The sequence below is a fragment of the Onychomys torridus genome, chromosome 9 (assembly GCF_903995425.1).
Source record: "Onychomys torridus chromosome 9, mOncTor1.1, whole genome shotgun sequence".
Taxonomy (NCBI): domain Eukaryota; kingdom Metazoa; phylum Chordata; class Mammalia; order Rodentia; family Cricetidae; genus Onychomys; species Onychomys torridus.
The window spans coordinates 45,780,781-45,804,828 of NC_050451.1; the positions used below are offsets into that span (position 1 = coordinate 45,780,781).

Sequence of the window (24,048 nt, forward strand, 5' to 3'; positions counted from 1 at the left end):
CCAGCCTGAGCTACATAGCAAAACCCTGTCTCAAACATCCAAAGACCAGGGCTGCAGTTCAGTGGCAACATTTGCCCAGCATTCCAGGGTCTCTCCCAGCACTACAAAATAAACAAACAAGCAAATAGAGAAGTTTGAACTCAGAAAAGGGAATTTCAAAGGGACCAGGGGAGCCAAAATAATTTTGAGGAATTATACAGTTCAATGATACACACTCTAAGCTCCTCGCCTCCATCTTTCAAATGCTAGGCTTACAGGTATGTGCCACCACACCTCGTTTCTGAGGTGCTGAGGCTCAAACCCAGGCCTTCATGCATGCTAGGCAAGCGTTCACCTGCTAAGCTGCATCCCTGCCCCAGAATGGGTTCTTTTAGGGCCGTGACATTTTTTAATGCTTTATTTATTTGTTTTGTGTGTGTGTGACTGTATACCATGTGAGGTCAGAAGAAGATGGCAGACCTGGACTTACAGGTAGGACGTGGGTGCTGGGGGGTTAAACTCAATTCTCTGCAAGAGTAAGAGGTGCTCTTAGCCACTGAATCATCTCTCCACCCCCAAGTCTGTGCGTTTTATAACTACTCACTTGTGTTTGTGTGCGTGCAGGTGCATGTCAAGGTCCATGTATGTGAAGACCGGAAGTCAACCTCAGGTGTCATCCCTCAGGTACAGTCCACCTTTTTCATAGACAGGGTCTACTTGGCCTAGAGTCTGCCAAGTGGACTAGCCTGGCTGGCTATAGTAAAGCCCCAGAGGTCCACCTCTCTCCAGCTTGGCATCCATGGCCAGAATTTTCCCTGGACATCTGGGGATCAGACTCAGGTCCTTATGTGTGGATGGCAAACCGGAACATCTTCCCAGAACTACGGCTCACTTTTAAAAAAAGATTTATTCACTTTTTATATGTATGTATGTTTTGCCTACATGTGTGTCTGGTGACCACAGAGACCAGAAGAGGGTGTCACATTCCGTGAAATAGGAGTTACAGACAGTTGTGAGCTACCGTGTAGGTGCTGAGAATCCAACCCAGGTCCTCTGAAAGAGCATCCAGTGTTCTTAACCACTGAGCCGTCCCCCCAGACTCCTATATCTCATTTTTCACACCCTTTTTACTTCTAATTACAGTACTCCCTCCCTGCCTCCTTCTCCCTTCCTCTCCCTTCCTTCCTTACAGGTCTCACTATGTGAACTATACTGGCCTTGAATTCACAATCCTCTAGAGCAAGCTCTGTCTCTGTTTTCAAGTAGAGAATGATGTTTAGAAACCATTTGCCCATATTGAATAAGCATGTTTGCTGGGAAGCCCCTTCTAGAAGATGGGGGTGGATGCATTCCCCTGGTCCTGGCACATAGCCATGCTCACATCTCTACAGCGCTGCTGTGGGAGACAAGAGATACGCAGTGGACAGCTTATAGAGAGCTAGACAGAGCACCACACTAAGGAACCCACCCTGCATTCCATCAATAAGCAGAAATGACAGGAGAGTTTTAAATGATGGAGAACCAATCAGAATGGTCATCTGGAAATATAAATCAATGGCAGAGGAGAGAGAGAGGAGAAGCACATCTAAAACGAATTCAAGAAGCAGAGTCACTCCCTAGGGGTTGGGTAGACATGGGGGGTCTGGAACTGAGGGCATGTGCCAGACATCTGGCTCAGTGAGCTGGCAGATGGAGGCGCCCACAGAACTCTCCAGGCTGAGGATACAAATGACTGTCTTGGAGTAGGTGGATGTTAGGATATGCTTTCAACGCTCACACAGTAAAAGCAATGATCAAATCTGTGGCAACAAAATAAACTGTGACAGGTTTGAGCACTGTCCTAAGGAAAGTTCTGGAAGCCTTCCACCCTCTCCAGCAGAGGTTTCCAGTGACTTGCCAGTGTGAATATTTCCTTGGCAGCCTCCACCATCTAAGAAGCCATTACAGCCCAGCACAAGCCATTTAGCAGCCTACACTTAGAATAATAACTAAGCAGTCACCCCACTCTTCACCATATTTTCAAGGACACATCACAGGTTTCATCAGCTCAGCCTTGTCTAGGCCTGTGGCTATGCCTAAATCCAAGGCTCACATCATGAGGGAGCATCCTGTCTGGCAGCTCATTTCATTCTGGCCAACTACAGGGGAGGTACCCAGGTTTACTCCTTCCTAAAGTAATGGGTACACCACTTCATCTTCTAATACCTGCAGGAATGTGCTTCTCCACAGCCTTTAGTCTCAGAAATCAGCCAAAATCTGTGAAAAGGCAGAGAAATGCTGGTATCTGTTATCATCACTGGTATTTCCAAGCACTTCAAATGACACCCAGTACATGGTAAGCATTTTACATGCCTTTTCATTTAATTCTCAGAGTGAGGCTGGGGAGATGTCTCGGTAGGTACAAAGGCATGAGGACCTGAGATTATAGACCCAGTACCCACATAAAAGCCAAGAGTGGTCACATGTGTCTATAACCCCAGCCCAGGGCTGTGGGGCAGCAGAGGCAGCGGTCACCAGCCAGCCAGTCTCCCAGTGAGAGAGCCTGTCTCAAAAACTAAGGTAGACAGCAAAAGAAGACACCTAGTGTCAACCTCTGGCCTTCACACACACACACATACACACACACACACACACACACACACACACACACACACACACACATGCTACACAAAGCATACACACAAAAATAAATGAGGAAATTTCAGAGTCATCATGTTACAGTCTGGATTTGAAATGGCCCCCAATGGCCCATGTGACAAAGGCTGTCTCTAGTCTATGACACTATTAGGAGATGGAACTCTTAGGAGGTAGACCCTAGTGAGAGGTCACTGGGGCCTCCAAGTGGGAGGGCATGATCTTAAAGGGAACTGTATGTCAGGTCCTCTCCTCTTCCCTTTCCTTCCTGGCTACCATGTGCTCCCACCATGATGAGCTACCTCATCACAAGCCCAAGAGACCAGTGATGGAGAGGACACCCATCATATTCTTGTTTCTCTCCTATTTTACAAATGAGAAACATTTCATGAACTCATGGAGCTAAGTAGCAAGCGGGAGTGAGACTTGAAGCTAGGTCTGCCCTGCCCCCAGGCTCGAACAGGACAACTAACCTCAGATTCCCATCCAGGAAGTCAGCTCTTAGTGACTCATATGTCACTCATAACTGCCAGAGACACCTGTGTGTGCGCCTCTTTTAAAAACTAAGTATTTCTGGGGCTGAGATGGCTCAGTGGTTAAGATTATTGGCTGTTCTTCCAGAGGACCCAAGTTCAATTCCCAGCACCCACATGACAGCAGCTCACAACTGTAACTTTAGTGTCAGGGTATCTGACACCCTCACACAGACATTCATGCAGGCAAAACACCAATGTCATGAGAGACAGAGACAGAGAGAGAGAGAGAGAGATATTAAGTCCCGATACTAATTGGTTCCCTTCAGAATGATGTGCAAGGAGAGTCTCATTTATCTATTTATTTATTTATAAGTCAAAACTAAACTTCATGTGGAGAGATCATTCATCCACAGTGATAAGGAAGTCTCACATCACAGGCTGTGTGTAGGCTGACCTGCCCCCTAGACCCACAAATTACCACTCTTTTGGTATTTTTGTGTGTGTGTGTGTGTGTGAGAGAGAATTTGAGTAAGACTTGCCTAAATTATTTTCAGTGATACAAAAAAATTACTTAGTTTTCTTCCTTCCTTCCTTCCTTCCTTCCTTCCTTCCTTCCTTCCTTCCTTCCTTCCTTCCTTCCTCCTCCTCCTCCTCCTCCTCCTCCTCCTCCTCCTCCTCCTCTTCTTCTTCTTTTCTCTCTCTCTCTCCCCTCTCCTCTCCTCTCTCTCTGTCTCTCTCTCATTTTGTTTTCTGAGTCAGAGTCTTGCTATGAAGCCTTGGATGGCCTGGAACCTGCCATATAGCGCAGGCCAGCTTTGAATTCATGGCATTCCTCCCACCCCACCTCCTCGGTGCTGGGAATGCAGGAGAGCATAACCACATCCAGCTGGTAACTCTGTCCCAGAAGCATTGTCTTCCAGCTTCCAACAGGCTGGAGATATTTTACCACCTCTTCTCTGAGTCAGGTGTTACACAGACCACACACTCCATTGTTTCCCAAAGGAGCTTGTCAGAGGCAAAGGTCACCGTGAACTTGTTAAACCAAGAACCTGCTCTCGCCATCTCCTTAAACATAAATAGATAGTTCTAGTCTTTATTTTTTAGTGTTAACCACAGAACTAAGCCCCATGTCTATCATTTCACACCTGGAAAAGTCTAAAGAATCTAACGAACCAAGTACTGAAGAGAGTGTAGATGGATTTCCTCACTGTAGTTGGAAAACATGTAAAATGCCACATTTTGGATATTCTGACAGCATGGTGTGGCATAAGACAACATGAGCTGGATATACAGATAAGTTAACACAAAGCATGAAACAAACACCATCACATGTCCACAAGGAGGCTACATACAGCTCTGTGGGACATCACTGTATATAAGGCAAGCAAGTAAGAAAACCTAATAACTGTCAAACAGGATGTATAATCTATAATACAGTCATATTAACTGACATCAAAATGAAAAAGGGGGAAGTGATGTGCCAGTAAGAACAGACTTCAAAAAGCATAAGACTAATTTCAAAAACATACACAGTATGTCACATTTAAATCAAATTTAAATATGTACGATGAGTATTAAAATACAGACAGGAAGAGTACCCATCAAATTTGTAGCAATGGTGCCCTTCAAGGAGAAGGGAGGGGTAGCAGTAGGGAAGGGCCCACGGAGCACTTCATGACATTTTAGTCTTCTGTTAAGAAATAAGGGACAATTCAGGAGCGAAGAGCAATCATTGGCTTGTCAGTTCAAGGTGTGGTCAAATGTAAAGAGCATCAGTCGCTCGGCTTTCCTGTTTTTAATTTCTCATAGTTTGTGAAAAGCTAGAGCTTAGGGAATATTAACAAACTCCTAAAATCACATCATTTTTTATATCAAATTGATATTTCTTCTTTCTGCTTTAGCTGTGGCTCCAGAAAGGGTCTGAAGAGGAGGAGGTTTATGGTCTCTTTTGGGGTGTTATGGAAACTTCCTTTACCCTTTGATGTGTCCATCTCTTACAGGATTGTGTCAACCTAGAAAGAGTACAAATCACCACCCCCCCACCCGCCTTGGTCTGTTTAAGACAGGCTTGCCTGGACCTCTCTATTCAGTCAGGCTTAAACAGTCTGTAATCTTCTCTCTGGGCTCCCAAGTGCTACAATTACAACCATGAGCCACCACACCAGCTCTACTCACCTCTTAAAAATTGCCATCATGGCATTTGTGTGTATGAGTGTGTGTGTGTGTGTGTGTGTGTGTGTGTGTGTGTGTGTGTGTGTGTGCATACCCCGTGGTGTACAGGTGGAGAACAGAGGACAGCTTGCAAGAGTCCGTTCCCTCCCTCCATCATGTGGGTCCCAGGAATAGAACTCGGGTGTCAGCCTTGGTGACAAGCGACTTTACTCACAGAGCCATTGCCCTGGCCCTCTACTCACCTTTTGTTTTTAGCTTTCAACATTACAAACACTGCAGTGATGAACACACAGAATGTAAGCTTTTGTGCAAATGGGGACTGTTTCTAAAGGGCAGAATCCTAGGCTTGAGCCTGCAGAGTACACCCACTCAGAACAAATAAGATGGGGGCTGGAGAGACAGCTCAGCAGCTAAGAGAACTGGCAGCACTTCCAGAGGTCCTGAGTTCAATTCCCAGCAACTGCATGGTGGCTCACAACCATCTACAGTGGGATCTGATGCCCTCTTCTGGCTTAAAGTCATACATGCAAATAGAGTGCTCATGGACATACAATAAATAAATCTTAAAAAAAAAAAAAAAAAAAAAAACTGTCTTGAAAATCTCACACACACACACACACACACACACACACACACACACAAAAAAAAAAAAAAAAAAAAAAAAAAAAAAAAAAAAAAAAAAAAAAAAAAAAACCCTGAACATTCTGGGGCTGGAGAGATGGCTCAGCGGTTAAAAACACTGGTTGTTCTTCCAGAGGTCCTGAGTTCAACTCCCAGCAACCACACAGTGGCTCACAACCATCCGTAATGAGATCTGGCGCCCTCTTCTGACCTTCAGGCATACATGCAGGCAGAACACTGTATACATAATAAAATAAATCTTAAAAAAAAAAAAAAAGAACAAATAAGATGACATGCCAAAAAGGATTATAATGAAGTCCTTACCCCTAGTACCTATAAATGTGACCCTATTTAGACACAGGGTCTTTATGGATGGAACCAATTAAGATGGGGTCTTTTTGGACCTGTGACATCACAGACTAGAGTAGGCTCTAAATCCAGTGACTGATATCTTCCTAAGAGGAAGGATAGGAAAGGTTGGGGAAGAGACACACGAGGCACTGGGAGCAGGACATGTTTAGATGGAGGCACAGATTGACGCAGACGGGCTGTCTATCTGAGGACACCAAGGCCATCTCCCAGGCAGCTGGGAAAGCGCAGGCGTGATGCTGACTCACACCTGCTGCGGGGAACAACCTGCTGGTGCCAATGCTGGACTTTTAGAACCGAAAGAACTCATTTCTCTTGTGTTTGTGGTGATTTGTCATGGGGGCTCTGAGGCACTGGTACGGGGGATCCACCAGAGCTCTCTAGCCTGGCAATCCACCACCAAGATCTTGGGGCACATTCTCACCGAGGCTGCTTCAACGATCTTTGATTTTTACCAATTTGACAGAAGGAAATGCTTCAGACTTCCATGGGTTTGAGCTCTTGTGTATTGTATGTGAATCAGTCATTCATAGTATCTGGCCATCTTGTTTGGTTGGTTGGTTGGTTGGTTGGTTGGTTTTTGAGACAGGGTTTTTCTGTGTTGCCCAAGCTGTCTTGAAACTCACTCTGTAGACCAGGCTGGCCTTGAACTCACAGAGTTCTGCCTGGCTCTGCCTCTCAAGTGCTAGGATTAAAGGCGTGCGCCATCACTGCCTGGCCAACATCTGGCCATCTTAACATTGCACTGCTAGTATCTTTGTTTCATAGAAGTTAACCTTTTGTTTGTTGTGTTTTGTTTTGTTTTTGAGACAAGGTCTCTCTATGTAGACCAGGCTGGCCTTGAACTCAGAGATCCCCCTGCCTTTGCCTCCCAAGTGCCGGTGTGTATGCCACCATGCCTGGCTACATTACCTTTTTTGAAATGTGTTTTGCTATTATATATGTTCTCCCAAAATGCCATTCACTGTCTAGAAAGTTTTTTAATCTGATATAGATTAGTCACATTTGTTCTAGATTCCATTTCACATCAGGAAATCCCAGACAACTTTCAAGAATATAACAAAACATTTCACATTGAAAAAAAACAAAAAAACAAAAAAACAAAAAAAAAACCAGCCAGGAGGTGGTGGCGCATGCCTTTAATCCTAGCACTCGAGAGGCAGAGCCAGGCGGATCTTTGTGAATTCAAGGCCAGCCTGGTCTACAGAGCGAGATCCAGGAAAGGCACAAAGCTACACAGAGAAACCCCATCCCCCACCCCCAAAAAAAAAACGAACAAACAAACAAAAAAAACCCTACAGTTGGCCACCTTCACCATCACCTGAGAGGAAAAACTCATGACTCTCTTCAAAATGGCAATGATGCTTTCTGCCCAGATGTCCCTACAGGTAAATCCCTTAGTCAATTAAAATGTTTTTCAAATGTTTAGTTCATATTCAATTTGCTCTTATTTTTCAATGATAGAGAAGTTGAGAACCCCATATCTGAAATGTGTAAGACCAGAAGTGTTTTGGATTGGGGTGTTTTTCAGACTTGGGAACATTAACTTACACATAATGAGACACCACGGTGCTGGGATGCCTGTCTAAATGAGATACTGGGTTACTGTTTCATGTATACTATGATCTGGTCTAGCTCTAGAACGTCCCCAAAGACCCATGGAAGGGTCACCAGCCTGTGGAGCCAGTGGAGGCTACAGAACCTTTACACTGTGTGGCTTTCTCTAGGGAGTCTCCTTCTGTTCACCCCAGATAGAGAGGGTACCCAAAGATCCCAGATCAAAGAAAGGAGAGCATCCAAGTCCAGTTTGCTGAGCTACTAAGCTTACAGGGGTTATCTGCAGGCACACCAACATGGATGATGATGATGCCTCAGTTTACCACTCAAGCATCCCCTTTCCCAGCAGCTGTTTACCATTTACATGACTTTGGTAAAAAAAAAAAAAAAAAAAAAGACTTTGTGAGTCTTGTGGGCTGCATGATCTGTGTGTCTCCTACCTCCACTACCAATAAGGGAACGTGTGGAGACGGGCTGTGCCCTGCTCCACGTGACTTCATGTTGTGTGAAACAGCAGTTTTCAGGCTGTGTCTTGCCCTGGGACTCCATTTTTGCACTCAGCATTTGGCTCCATTTTGAGTGCAGAGGAGGCATGACTGCATCACATTGGGCACTTAACATCATCTACGAGGCACAGAGTGATAAGCAGCTTATCCCTACAAGTAACCTTACCAAAGCAGACTGGAGACACATGGGCACATGGTGCATCAAAACCCTATCTTGGGGTTGGGGATTTAGCTCAGTGGTAGAGCGCTTGCCTAGCAAGCACAAGGACCTGGGTTCGGTCCTCAGCTCTGGCAAAAAAAAAAAAAAAACCTATCTGGAGAGACAGGTCTAAGAACTCACCACACATACCACATGACTTTACCTGGACCCTACAAGAGTGAACCACCTAATATGATGGGTATGTCCCCAGCCAACCTTGTTATCTGATCACCAATGTGTGCATCAAGGGAAGGATAGGTAGACGGCTCCCATGTTCCCAGGGCTTCATCTCAGTGCAGTCCCCACAGCCTTACACTTTGCCTCCCACTGTTTACACATCAGCTCTGTGGACTCCAGCCCTCCAAGTGTACCTGTGTCTCACTGAAGCATCTGTGTCAGCTGCTTCTGCCCCAGCAAGGCCTTCTTGGAATTCTTTGGACCTCTTAACCCCTTGTTGCCATTCTAAAATCTCCATACATATGGAGATAGATAACACTGTGTGAGGTGATCTTAGAGTTCATTCTAGCAATTAAGATTAGAAGAAAAGAATCTGTTTGCCACTGGCCAGCTATCAAGAGATAGCAAGACTACTTGGCAAGTTGCAGACAATAAGAGGTTCCTTGTGAATTTATTGTTATTTAATAAATCCTGGAATTGTGGGAAGACACAAAGATGCCTGCTGTGTTTGGGGAAGAAAAAGCTACACAACACTTAAAGAGATGGGATTCTTGTTAGGAAGTTAGTCACTGGGATTGCGTCCCTAAAGGGTACAAAGACCCTGGTGCACCCAATCACCCTCCCCTGCCACTCCCATTTCTTGGCAGCCATGCAGTGACAAATCTCTGCTACTCACTCTTGAAGTGACAGAATGAGATGCAGTAAGCCCAAAGCAGCAGAGTCAAGTGATCATTGTTACATCATTAGGCCCTCTAGCTGTCCCCTTCTCTGTCAAAGCTCAGTCCCTCTCCAAGGAGAGCTGACGAGAAGCATTCTGTGACTCTGCAGGTCTTGTAGAGTTCTCTCCCTCCCTTGCGACTGAAGCACCCTCCTGCCATTGCCCAGACTCAATATAACCTTGAATTATCTATGGTGTGTGTGTGTGTGTGTGTGTGTGTGTGTGTGTGTGTGTGTGTGTGTGAGAGAGAGAGAGAGAGAGAGAGAGAGACAGACAGACAGACAGACAGACAGAGACAGAGAGAGAGAGAGACAGAGAGAGTGCGCATGTGGGCACGCCTGTGTGTGTGCAGAGACCAGAAGAGGTCCCCTGGACCTCCTTGTGAGCTGCCTGATATGGGTTCTGGGAACCGAACTGGGGTCCTTCACAAGAGTAGCAAGTGTTCCTCACCTAACCATGTCTCCACCCCTGTAACTTTAGTTTATGATGCCTTGTGACTTCTAAGTAGGCACGTGGTGTAAAGACATGTCACCCTTAAAATAAGCCCTATCTATAACAGCAAAAAACTGTACTGTAGCACGAATCTTAAAAGTTCTTACTAATAAAATCAAACCTGAGGCCAGTTATTGGGGTGAATGCTGGATTAGGGATGTTCAACTTGTACCAACAACAATAGTTTGTGTAGAAAGGCAAAATAATTTCTTTACCAGCCCTTCCCAAACATTCTAAGGCAGACAATAGCTGCAATTTAAAGGACTTTTAAACATCTCAACTATTCACCAAGTTTAGCAGCTAAAGGGCGAATAAACAAAAGTGTCACAGCAGGGAACAGCTTGAGCAGAGCCAGAAAACTAAGCTAGGAGTCACCAGAATTCCACAACTACTCCCCACCCTGCTGACCCGCTGTGCGAACTCAGGCAAGTCACTCAAGCTCTTTGGACCCCTGAACCTCAGAGAAACAAACACACCACGGTTCAGCATTGAACCAAAACACTTCTGGGTGCAAGGTTTTCTGGGGCTGGGCCGGGGTGAAGAGTTCCTAAGGACCCCTCTGGAACACTTGGGAGGTTAGGTTTCATTTTCTCCCTTAAGAAAGGAAAGAGCCCTTAGCAAGCATTTGGAGACCCCCTCCCCCTCACACACCTCCACCCCTCCCCACCCCTCACCCCCCACCCCCCACCCCAGGGCCTTAGAGGGGACAGTTCAGCCCTTGAGCAAGAGTCAGAAAAAACAAAAACAGCCGCAGATCACACTGGGTTTTGCCCCTCTCAAGCAGGTGGGCTCAGACCACTCCTACTTGTACTTTCTTCTGGACATCTCTTCTCGGCACAGGCCTGGCACTAGCCCACAATGAGCTTACCAGACACTGGCAGTCATGACCCTCGTGCCTCCTGAAGTCAGGCCCCCAGCTGTCCTACTGGCAGAGGCGACAAGGAACTCTTAAACAGGCATTAAAAAGCACAAGAGACAAAGGAAAATGTTGATAAATTCAGCCGTATCAGAAATGATGATTTATGTGCATAAAAGGACACCAAGAACACAGCAGGGCACTCTTAAAACAAAGGATTTAGTACATAAAATGCAAAAGCAGTTAGCATGAATCCATTAAAGAACTGTTAGAGGGTCTTCCTTAAATGGGCCAGACAGGTTTCTATACCACAGGCAGAGAAGGATTTAAAAGGCTGCTCGAATACTCAGCCTTTCAGATAAAGGAAGCACAGATTACAGGACCCTCACCAGAATGGCAAACATTTATATCTCTCAGGCAGCTCTGGTGAGAAAATGAACTTTGGAATACTCCAGAAAAGTGTGTGTGTGTGTGTGTGTGTGTGTGTGTGTGTGTAAGTTGTACACATGTGTACTTAATTACTACATATCTTATTAATACAAATACAAACATTTATACATATGTGTATATATGTGTGAATACTCACTAAAGTATTCTTATTATTTAAATAGAGTATTTTATTAATTCTTTGAGAAGTTCATAAATGTATAAAATTATTTTTTAAGACAGGGTCTCATGTAGCCTGGGCTGGCCTTGAACCTCCAATGTTCCTGCCCCTACCTCCTGAGTAATAGGATTACAGGCAGATACCACCATGCCTGGCTTTTGGCATTCTTTGTAATTCAACTTACAATAAGCTAATAGTTCTAGACACCTATCAACAGAGATTAGTTACATTGTGCAATATTTAAGCATGGCAATGAATGAAGACAAGTTATGGAGCAACACAGAAGGAAATCATTCATATAAAATCCAAAATCACCCAATACAAACTATGGCTGCATTTACCTGTAATGAAAGGTGAACCACAGCGCACGCGTGAACATACACACACACACACACACACACACACACACACACACACACACACACTATAAGCAGCTGCTGTGGCTCACGTCAGCAATCCCAACACTTAGGAGTCAGGCAAGACGACTGCTGTAAGTTCAAGGCCAACATGGGCTACATAGTAAGTTTCAGGCCAGCCCAGGTGCAAGACCCTGTCTTAAAAACATAAACAAACAAGCAGAAACACTCAAAATGAGAAATTTCACATCTGGCCAAGACCCTCTATCTGCAGCTGTCTAGCCCAGAAATGGAGGCACTGCCTGCCCCCCGGCTGCTTGCTGTCTGGACAGCTGAGAAGCTAGTCTTCTGCGGCTCTCTCTCCTTCCGCCAGCAGCGGCCAGCCAGTGCTTCCTGATGCACAGGTCCAAGACAATCTTAAACTAAAACTTCACTTTTATCTAGTGCCTTTGTGCCCATGACACCTGGCAAGTTGGCCAGGTCACATGACATGAACTTTCCCCTGAAACCTACAGGAACAAGACACTCCTTTGTCCTCCAGAACTGAAGGCACGTCCCCTTCAGGACCCTGGCTTGCTATTTTTGCGGCTCTAAGGAAGTTCATCTCTGCACCTGAAAGTTTGCCTTCCCATCCACGGCCCCATGGGGTTGTCAGTGGCAATGATGTAACTGTTCTAGCAAAGCTCTTCCGAAGGGTGACTGGTCTCCACCTCCCTTCTGCTAAACCTATTAAATCTCTACCTTTTCTTTAATGTCATGGAGTGATCTTTTGAGGACAAAACACACCTAAAATAGGCAGCCACATTTGTAAAGTTGGGTCTTTAGTTCTTTAATAACATCGTGTGTGTGTGTGTGTGTGTGTGTGTGTGTGTGTGTGTGTGTGTGTTCCCAAGCATGCAAACATGCCATGTGAAAGTTGGAGAACAGTCTGTGGGGATCAGTTCTCTCTTCCTACCACGTGAATCCTAGGGATCCAACTCAGATCACCAGGCTTGGCAGCAAGCACCTTTACCTGCTGAGCCGTCTCAGCAACCAGTGATGTTTTCTTTGTTTTGTTTTGTTTTGAAGCCTGAGGTACCATTATGCTATTCTATATAGTTTTGTATGTCTAGAATCTTTCATTAAAAATGCTACAAGCCCCACCTTAAAAATACTTGGAGAAACAGATATCACTGCCTTGACAGGGAGGCTCTTTATCTACGTTAAAACATGTTAACTACATGAATTTCACAGAAGAAGCTAAATTGCTGAAATTCTCCAGTTTGCAACCAGGGAGCCTCTTCTTGATCCCATATCTCCTCAGAATTTATTTTTCATGTTGAAACCACGCCTCAGCTATTCAACTATCTTTGGTATGAACCCATGACCCCTGGTAGGATTCACACACATCCCTGGCCATCCACAGACCACACTAGCAGCTGTTTTCCAAAGCTCCTTTCTAGAAAGGCCTCCTTCTTTCCTGTGCCTTGTCTCTGGTTCCTAGTGTGCAGGGTGAGAAAGCTAGATATGAGGCTTCCAGAAACTTGTATATGAAATCAGGATGCAGAGAGAGCTTACTTCCAGGTCTGCCATGGACAGCATTGCTATTGTAACCCATGTCCACAGCCAGGTTTCTCACCTAGTCCCCAGTGTCTGCCAGGGATATAGCAATGGCCTATTTTCTGGAGCTTTTGGGGGCCTGTGGAAGTCATGGTGCATAAACGGCATTTCCTTCAGGAAATAAACCACATATCACATAGAAAAAACAAGTTCAAATTTAGGAGCTTTCTTTTCAGTATATCCATCCATGTCATTCAAATCCAAGCCCAAGGGTGATTTATAAATACAACTACTTTAATCTTCTTTATATGCACCTGAAGACAAACAAGCAATATTTCACACCCCCAATCCTGCAACCGGGTTTTGAAAGCGACCAGATAGCCTTGTAGAAGGTCAAGTCTGGGTCAACATGCCATTGCCTGTAGTTACCAGCCAAGTGCCTTCAGCTACAAGTGCTCAAACACCTAATCCAACCTGCCTGGAACAAAGAAGAAATTAGCTGGTTCACCACACAGGAGGGCCAGACCTGGGAGAACTTGGGGTGCAAGTCCCACAGCAGCTGCAGCTTCTCTCAGCTACACCTCCCTTCCTGTGTCCTCTCATCATGAGGCCAAGGGAAGATGTCTACAGTACTCCTTGCCCTCAAAGCCATGTGTGTGGGGGAGGGGGGGATGGGAGAAGAAGGGTGGTGTCTGTCTGTCTGTCTGCAGGAAACTTGTCAAGGTCTGGATGGGGCCCTTTTCTTCCTTGCACCAAGCCTGGCCTCCCAGGAGACAGAAAACCATGCTGGCAAGGCATGGGTTCTCCCACAGGGCCAGAGCAGGTCAGGTCCATCCCTACAGACTTTATTACACCAAAGTGAGTCTGAGCGCAATGTAAACGGGCCTTGGGGAGTGTCTCAGTCCATCTCCTATGGCTAACAACACAATACCACAGACACGGAAGAGTTGAAGGCAAAGAAGTTTTGATGCAGCTCACAGGTTCTTGCCGTAGGTTGAGGAGCCTCATCTGGCGATGGCCTCCTTGCTGGCTAAGTTGAAGGTATCAGAGGATATTAGGTGTTTAAACAGAGACCTGGCCATGCTGGCTTGTTTGTTTATTGAAACAGTCTTGCCATATAGCCCAAGTTAGCCTTGAACTTACAACGATCACTCTGTCTCAGTCTCTGAATGCTGGGATTCCAGGTGTGTATTGCCACATCTGACCCAAGCTGGGTCTTAAGGCAGATCCACTACTGAGACAACCCATTGTATGAGTAGATTGATCCACTCATGAAGGGAGGGCCCTAGCTGCTTTTGAAAGGTCTCACTAGTCCCACCTCTTACTATCTCAAAATAAAGATTAAATTTCAACAAGAGTTTCTGGGGACAATGCATATTCAAAGCATAGCAAAAAGACCTCAGCATTTAGAGTACATTGTACAAGTTTGGGCTGGAGGTCAGTATTTTATACCTACTGGCCCTGGAGAAGGTGGTTGGCTGAAAGGGCCTAAAACATTTTGGTACAAAGCTAAGCTATCCCCCTAACAGAAGTTTCCCTTATCTCTTACACATTCTGAGAACGTGTGTGTGTGAGTACCATGTGTGTGAGTACCATGTGTGTGTAAGAGTACCATGTGTGTGAGTACCATGTGTAAGAGTACCATGTGTGTCTGGTGCTCTTGGGCCTAGGGTGCACAGAACATTCCAGCATGTGTGCATGTGCATCATGTGTGACTGGTGCCTGTGGAGGTCAGAGGGCATTGGATCCCAGGAACTAGAGTCAGGGTGGGCAAACCCCAGCCCTCCCAAATGCAACAATTGCTCTTAACTCTCTTCATCCCCCACATACGCTCTTTTTGAAGCAAACAAGACTTTTTTCAAATAAGAATACACATTCAATAATTTGTTCACTTTGGTAAAACTGTACATAAATACCAGAAAATGCACGTAGATTAAAAAGACACACACACACACAAAAAAAAAAAAAAAAAAAAAAACAAAAAAAAAAACTATAGTAATGATTATTCAGGTTGCGTATCTCATGTCCTAAAATCATGGAGCAAGAAGTGTTCTGAATTTCAGTTTCTGGGTTCTAGAATATTTGCATAGACTTTGATGGTTGAACATCTCTAATTCACAAATCTCCAAATCTAAATGCTCCTGAATCTCACATATTCTGAGCATTATGAATTTTGTAGTTTCAGACTGCAGATGCTCGAGATGTTGTAGGAAATCAGTCACTGATGACAGTGACAGCCGATAGATACCACACTTGCGTATTTCTGAGCCTGAATATGTGTCAAGCAGTTCTTTCCTCCTTGCTGCAGCATTATGGGGAGTCCACATTACCTCTACCTCCACATGCAAAGGGGAAGCTAGCTGTGCCCAGAGCTTTCTCTCCAGCACTGTCCTCAAGCATACAGTGGGGAGAGGACACCCTACTGGAATTTTCTGCACCCCAGGCCCAAGCAGGCAGTGAAATGTGTGGATTCTGAGTTGCTGAGAAGGATGAGAACCCCCAGGGAACCTCTGGATTCTGGGTGGGGCAGGCAGGTAAGAGGAGCCAGAGCTGCAAATGGGAATGGAAGCCAGCTGGCCCGTTGGCACTGGGGAGGTAGATACCCTCTATATTCCATACTGGGCTTCTTTATGTGCTGGTAGGATTGGTTTGGGACAGAAAGAAGTTGAGTCAAAATTACGACCTTCAGCCTGATTCACATCTCCCCCCTACTGACTGAGGTATGGAAATAAATACTCCACTTTTCTCATCATGTGAAGGAAGATAGCATGAAATTAGTGATGCATGGCCACGGACTGAAGAGTCAGCAGGCAGAGCACACAGGTCAAATCTCACAGTGGCCCGTCGGCATGCTCTCTGCTGCCATACTATTTTATTTTAAGGAGTCACTACACTGGTACATTTTACGTGAAAATTTCTAGACTTTGAACCACTAGTGAATCATTCAAACAAGAAACACAGCTTTTTTTTCCCCCTCTGCAGAATGGAATCAAAGCCCATCAGGAAGCAAAGAGCATATCTGAATGCCAAGGCCATGGTCCCGGGGCCTGCTTCCCAAACATAGTAACAAGGTCTCTGTGACAAAGTAACAAGCATGCCACCAGAAATCCTGGTCCCAGCGTTATTAGGAGAGTGGAGGGGGAAAGACATAAAAGGGTGGCATGGGAGGTAGCGGGCTGGGTTAACTGATACTTCAGTTCTCATTTTATCACTGTTTATACAACAAAACAATGACTCCTACATATTCTAATGTCCTCTCAGGAAAGCACCACAACCAACTTCATTGTTTGTAAGAAAAAGAGAAGTCTCTTGCTGCTCACTCACAATGTAATTAGTGAAAGGCACCGGTTTCCCTGAGTTTCTCAATTGCTAGGGAAGGGATCCCATGCCTGTGGGCTGGGGAGAGAGTAGCTGCCAAACAAAAGCACCCAGCACAGAGAGAACAGCACAGTAGACGGTCCTGAGCTCTACAAAGGACAACAGCTGGATGCTGACAGTGGCTACAGGGAACTGTCCCAGTTACGGGATGTGACAGACAATAGAGTTTGGGCTTGTTTGTTTGTTTGTTTGTTTGTGGGGTTGTTTGTTTGTGGGGTTGTTTTTTAAGACAGTATCTTGATCTGTAGCCCAGGCTAGCTTACTATAATGGCCCATGATAACTGATCTTGAGATTCTCCACCCCAGCCTCCCAAGTACTAGGCTTACAGGCACACACTGCCAGGCCCGACAACAGAATTTTAAGGGACGGAATGCATATTTTTCATAATTCTGCTTTCTGCCATAACTGTAGCTATTAAGGTGCTCACCCCGTGACTCAGCGCTCACCTGAGGTTCCAGCAGCAGTCACGTGACGCCCACCATCCCTGCTTTCTCTGCTGCAGGTGAACTGTGAACTCCTCTGCAATGGCTAAGTTATGAAGACAGTCCATGTTCCACAAACAACAAACTAATAGAGCAGGAGACGACGGCAAATGATTTGACCCAGCCCTGGTAACAACACACATCATCGATGCACGGCGTCCTCGTTTGGGTAAATAACTATGATGAGCGGTATTTTTTCACAACCAAAACATGTATCTCAAAGTTTAGCTTGAGGAAAGAATAAGAGGAAAAGTCGGGAGGAAGTAAGTGTTCCTGGCCCTTCTCACACACCAATCGCCACCCTGGTCCCCGACCCCAGATGGAATTTTGCTATTCAGTTCCCAGCAATTCCAGATAAAGCTACTGTCGAGTTCAGAAAATGATACCAAAAGTACAGTGACTTGACATGCTGAGTACACTGAATTAAAGAAACTAAAAGGAATTGGAAAGCTGCCTCCGACAAAGTTTGTCCCAAACTTCCAACATGGGCAGAGAGCTCTGTCTGAAGTTCCCTGTGCACACAGCATTGCCCACCTTGGGCAAGGAGAAGGCAGGACTCCTACTGCATCCTTTAGAGGGCCAAAGTAACAGTCTCTATGACCCATGTCCCAACTCACTGATGCCAACTGCCATGGCTTCCCAGTGACAGAAGGCTTCTGCTCAGGACAGTGGGGACCGTCAACTGAAAGGAGCCTTTTGATCCCACCCCATCCACGGCGCCTCAGTTTCTGGACATGGACTTTCCAATGAAAATAAACAACTCAGGCAGTGCAGAGTCAGCAGCGCTAAGTCCCCCACGGGCTGATGCTACAGGGGGAGTGGCAGGAAGCCCGAAGCCCTGGAAAACCAAACAAACAGTAATGGACAACTTCGCACGCAGCCACCCAAACGCCAGTCTCGTGGTCTCGGCCCAGCACGGAAGTCTGCCCCAGGAGCCCCTTATCAATATTAAGTTGCTGGAAAGAGTTCCTCATCCGCCTTTTAAGCAGGCTGAGTCCCTGGTGTGCTCGGTACAGTACACAGGATCTAATGGACTTGGCGAACAGTGGCCACACAGCAACAACCGTGAGTGAAAACACTTAGGGAAAAATAAATGGAAGCAAATATCACAGTTGTTAACCCCCTGCCCCCACCCCCGATGCTTCTGAAGCTTTAACTGTGTGTGCCAGGTATGCTGTGCCTGCAGAGAGGGGCTTACTTGGCAAGCATGAGGCCCCATCTATGGTTGGTCTCCAGCACTGAAAGTGTGTGTGTGTCTGTGTCTGTGTCTGTGTGTGTGTGTGTGTGTCTGTGTGTGTGTGTCTGTGTCTGTGTGTGTGTGTCTGTGTGTGTATGGCATGGCCACTGTTAGTGGCAACCTGTGTTTCTGGCCTGGTAACAAGATCAAACAATTATTTTCCTAGCTTGAATTTGTCTATTCCATTGAACATATTTTTATAAAAATATTTAGATACATATTCACTTTTACTTTGAGCATTAACTGAACAACCTACAATTTGTAGACCATAATGAGTAATTAGATTCTGTCTCCGCTGATGATATAATCAGCGCAAAGTCAAAAGTCTATATCAGAAATTAATTGTTCCATCCTCCTAAGAATATTCAATAGGGTCCTCTTCAGGGATTTGGACTTTCTATTTTAAACTCAGAGGACAGCAAGGTCATTAGGCTTGTCTCTATTTTTATTTTTATTTTTTGAGACAGGGCCCTACTATGTATGTAGACCAGGCTAGCCTCACACTGGAGAAGCTCCAGCCTTAGCCTCCCAAGTGCTGGGATTATAGATGCATGCAAGCAAATTTGACAAGCAAGAATATCAATGTTGGGTTGAGTGTGGTGGTACACAACTGTAATTCCAACACTTGGGAAGAAGAAATGCAAGGATCAGGAGTTCAAGTTCAGCCTTAACTATATAACAAGTTTGAGGCCTACCTGGACTATATGAGACTCTGTCTTGGAAGAGAAAAGAGAGGAGGGGAGGGAAGAGAAAAAAGAGGGGAAGGGAAGGGAGGGGAGGGGAGGGGAGGAAGAGTCAATGTTTGGACAATGTTTTGTCAATATAATCCTTTCAGAATGCAATACACACAATACTTGAAATCAAGCTACACTAACAGATTGCCTCTAAAAGGAGGGAGGGAGTGGGAGAGATGACCAGCAGTTAAGAGCATTTGCCCTTGCAGAGGGCTCAAGTTGGTTCCCAGCACACACTTGGTAGCTCACAATGATCCACAGTGTCAGTTCCAGAGGATCTGGAGCCTCTTCTGGCCTCCAAGGGCACCAGGCAGGCATGCAGTACACTGATATACATGCAGGCAAACACTGATACACATAAAATAAACAAAACCTTTAACAGTACATAATTAGGCTCTGGCCAGGCCATGGTAGTGCATGCCTCCTTTAATCCCAGCACTTGGGGGGGGGGGGGGGGGGGGGGCAGCAACAGGTAGATGTCTATGAATTTGAGTCCAGCCTGGTCTACAGAATGAGTTCCAGGACAGGCAAGGCTACACAGAGAAACCCTGTCTCAAAAAAATAAATAAATAAAATTGGGCTCAAGAATTAGCACAGCAGTTAAGAGCACCTGCTGCTTTTGCAGAGAACCTGGTCCATTTGCCAGCATCCACGTGATGGTTCACAGCCATCTGTAATTCCAGTTCCAGGGGATCTGATGCTCTCTTCCAGCCTCCTTCAGCACTAGGCACACACATGGTATGAATACATACATGCAGACAAAGCACACATACACATACAATAAAAATAAATTAACCAGGCACGGTGATGCATGCCTTTAATCCCAGCACTCAGGAGGCAGAGGCAGGCAGATCTCTGAGTTTGAGGCCAGCCTGGTCTACACAGTGAGTTCCAGGACAACCAAGGCTACACAGAGAAACTCTGTCTCAAAAACCAAAATAATAATGATAATAATAAAAAAAATAATAATAATTTTTAAAGGGGAAGAGGAAGATAATATAGCACCCAGCAATATGTATCAATATGTATCAAGCCAGATAAGAGTGTTCACCTAGAAACTCCATTTTTTCTTTTTTCTTTTTTGATTTTTCAAGACAGGATTTCTGTATGTAGGTTCGGTGCCTGTCCTGGATCTCGCTCTGTAGCCCAGGCTGGCCTCGAACTCACAGAGATCTGCCTGCCTCTGCCTCCCGAGTGCTGGGATTAAAGGCATGCTCCACTGACCGTGCCCAGCCCTAGGCAATGTCATATCCCTAGCTTTCCCCATCTTCTCTCCTCACGCAGCTCACTAGCAAGCCTCAGGCCATCACTGTCTGTCTGTCACCTGGATGGAGTTCCATCTCCCTGGACTCCAAAGCCAAGCTCCCTCCAGGGCACACATTCACTCCTCATTGCAATCTGCCCTGAAGCCTAGGTCAAAATCTCAACTGGCCAGGTCCCAGCCTCACAGAGTACAGATGTCAAAAAAGATGGCACTGAACCCCTTAAAAGCACATGGCACCATGTGCAACTTGGATGAAAGAAAGCAAGTCAAAGTCAAGTCAAATTCAGACCTATGCAAACCTTCACCGGGTGAGGACCAGAGTCCACTGCCTTCTACCATTCTGCCCAGGACATGGCTTCATTCTCAGTTATGCAAGGCAAAGGCCAAAAAGAGCAGATTGCGGTGTTGGGGATTTAGCTCAGTGGTAGAGCGCTTGCCTAGCAAGCACAAGGCCCTGGGTTCGGTCCTCAGCTCCAAAAAAAAAAAAAAAAAGGAGCAGATCGCCACGGACTAGTTTTCTACTGATTTTGCAGATCACAGTCTGAGACACACAAGCCATACCCCAGCTGCCTCATCACGGAGGGCTTGTAAGGTAAACACTCGCTGGAGGGCCAGCCATGTTGGTCATGTCCCTGCAATCAGGTGGAATGCAAAGCCATGCCCTTCCCACCCGTGACCTCACTGCCCTTTGTTTACACCGTGACTAATCACTTTCTCAAGTCCTGATTTGGTCACAGAACCTAATACAGCCATGTGTTACTGGATGGTAGACATATTTCTGAGCGCTGCTTGAGGAGGCTATTGTGTGGTTGTGAGGTCATCCTAGGCTGTAGTTACACAAAGCTAGCTAGTCCTGGTCAGGTGCTCCACATGGTCACTCCTGAGGCATGGTGGGAGCTGAGGCAGTGACTCAGTGGGAGAGAAAGGGCCTGGTGTGCCTGGATTCCATCCATCCCTAGTACCACATGCAAAACAAGACATGGTAAGTTTGAGGTGTATAAGATTGCTGCCAGCATCTCACATACACACACACACACACACACACACACACACACACACACACACACACACGCGCGCATGCACGTTGTTTTGGGGTGCATGTATGATAAGGTCTCACATAGCCTAGGTGGCCTCCAACTATACATGCAACTGAGGATGATCTTGAACTCTTGAGCCTTCTACCTCAGCATCCCAAGTGCTGGGATTACAGGATTAACCACCATGTTAAGATCTATGTAAAGTTTGGTTTTTTGTTTGTTTGTTTGTTTGTTTTTAAGTGCAGGACCTACACTTTAAAATAATGATTTAAAAGCATAGTACAAGCTGGGTGTGGTGGTGCAGGTCTGTAGCCATTATAACATGGAGGTTGAGACAGGAGAATTACTACAAGTTTGACTACCTGGTAAATTCCAGGCCAGCCTGGGCTCAGTAAGATCCTATCTCAAATAAATAAAGAGTAAAATAATAATAAACAAAAAGTATACTACATTAAACATACATACTAGTGTCATTTTTATTTATTATGATGTTAAGTATTATATGCTAAATGTAATTGTACCACTAGTATAAGACTTGCACCTTGGTAGGTCGATTTGTACAGCATCACCACAGATATGCTCAACACATTGCAATATGGTATCAGGGCATCAACGGGCAAAGAGGTCTTTCAGCTCTCATATAACCTTTTCGGTCCTACAGCAGCAAGTCTATGGGATCCTTCAGTTGGTCGTGCAGCATATGACTGGGCATAACTACAGAGAAAAAGTTGCCTCATATGTATAGGGTAACAATTTTATTTCTTGACTACATTGTGTATCTTTGAGAGCTAAACGTGGCCCAATAAAGAGGCCAAAAAGAAAGAAGGGGGGAGAGATGGAGGAAATGCAAATACACAGCAAGAAACCACCTCCTGCCTAGGTCTGGAAGCACACTGTTTGAACGTGGCAAGAGAGAACCATCAGAAGAAAGAGTTCTGGTAGGAAGAAAGATGGCAGAATGTTTTCCACATTTCCCAAGCCAAATAATGAAGCCGTGTCCTTCTGAATGACCCTTGAGCGGAGGGGGCTTGCACTCCTTAGGGTCTGGACTGTGGGGACTCTAAGACACAACAGACTTCTCTGATAACCAAGTGGCCAAGAGTGTCCAGGAAGCCCCTCTCTTCTTCACTGTCCTCCACACTTGGTGCTACCGCTAAGACTCAAGCGCTTTCCTTTGACCAGACCTCTGATGCGTGACAAAGCCAAGTGAACCTTCTTCCCCCAAAGGTGGTTTTCATCATGACACACCTCAGAAACCTTGCCCAGGGCCTCGGTCCACACACAATCTCTTCCTGTCACCACCTGCTCTACAGCGTCCAGAAGACTGCTGATACCAAGATAAAGAAAGCCCTTCTTTGTCAGCAGCAGCAGACAGAACCCACCGCCAGGAAGGCAAGGGGAGGAAGAGTTGGTGCCTTGCTTGCAGAAGGTAAGAACTGTCTCAAGGACGTTCTAGAATGCCCCACCCAAAAAGTCCTTCACAGCTACACGCTCACCCGCCCTGTATGTATGGACCGCTATGTCAAAGTTTCTCCAGGACATTCTGTGAGGTATCACACAACTCGGGAGGTGTTCAGGCGGGCAGTCGCTCCTGCAGGCAGCTGATGTCAACCCCCGCCTCAGTCAGTCCCCAAGGCCCAGGGCCTCGGCATGGAAGTGACTTACTTGAATCTCTCCCTTTTGCTGACAAAGCTTCACTTCCCTTGTGTGGCACACCTATGGCTTGCCGTAGCTTGCATCTGAATTACAACCTTTTTTTCTCAGTCCTGAACAAATTCTTTCTGCTTGAAAGTATTTCCTGTGGTTTCTTTGCAGCTTTGACACTTTGTAAGCCAGACAGGGCACTCCTGGCCCCTGGGACCCAACCTGCAGACATTAGTACCACTAACTCTTAAAACTGAAGAAGTCCAGCAAGTAGCAACTTTTCCTCCTGTTAACAAAAAATATCTGAGGAACAGTGGCTGGGGAACTGTATCTGGAAATCAAAACAATCTCACGAGAGTCAAGCTTCTTCATAAAGAAACTGACAAGGTCAGTGCACAAGGCATTCTGTTGCTTTGTAGTAACAAGTCAACTAAATTCCATACTTAGTATTATCATGGTCTGAGGCTATAGCTCAGTGATGGGATGCTACACAAGGCCTGGATTCTACTTCCAGCATTAAAAAAAAAAGTCTTCATTGAGAATGTATATACTTCCTTTGTTGTTATCATGCCCTAAAATAGATAACCACTTAGTATGTTGTATTAATTATTATAAAGCATTTGGGAATGACTTAAAACATACGGGAGGGTGTGCCTAATGTCTGTGCAAATGCTGCCCCATGCCATACAAGGGTCTCGGAGTTTGGTATCACAAGAGGGTCTTAGATCCAGTCTCCCACAGATGCTGATGGACGGTTAGGAATGGCCTTCAAGAATGTTCTTACTAGGCCAGAGTAATGGCTGGGGCCAGTAATTTCAACACTTGGGAAGCTGAGGCAGAAGGATTGGAGTTTGAAAGGAGGGAGAGAATCCAGGAACACTGTTGGTGAATGGAAGCATAATCCTCACACCACTGTTATCCCCACTTTACACAGGATGGTAGGACAGAGAAGATAGTTTCCACCTCGAGGTCACCTTAGCGACAGAGCTGAGCCATGAATCCCAGAGTTTACA

General features: G+C 45.7%; 1 protein-coding gene and 1 non-coding gene across 3 annotated transcripts in view; both read right to left on the reverse strand.

The window, feature by feature from the left end:
- The window catches only part of Cryl1 (crystallin lambda 1), a 116,499-nt gene that overhangs the window by 56,672 nt on the left and 35,779 nt on the right, over positions 1-24,048 (reverse strand). The window lies entirely within an intron of this gene.
- On the reverse strand, positions 4,989-5,114 carry LOC118591677. Its single transcript, XR_004945974.1, has one exon. It is a non-coding gene; the product is annotated as a small nucleolar RNA SNORA26 (small nucleolar RNA).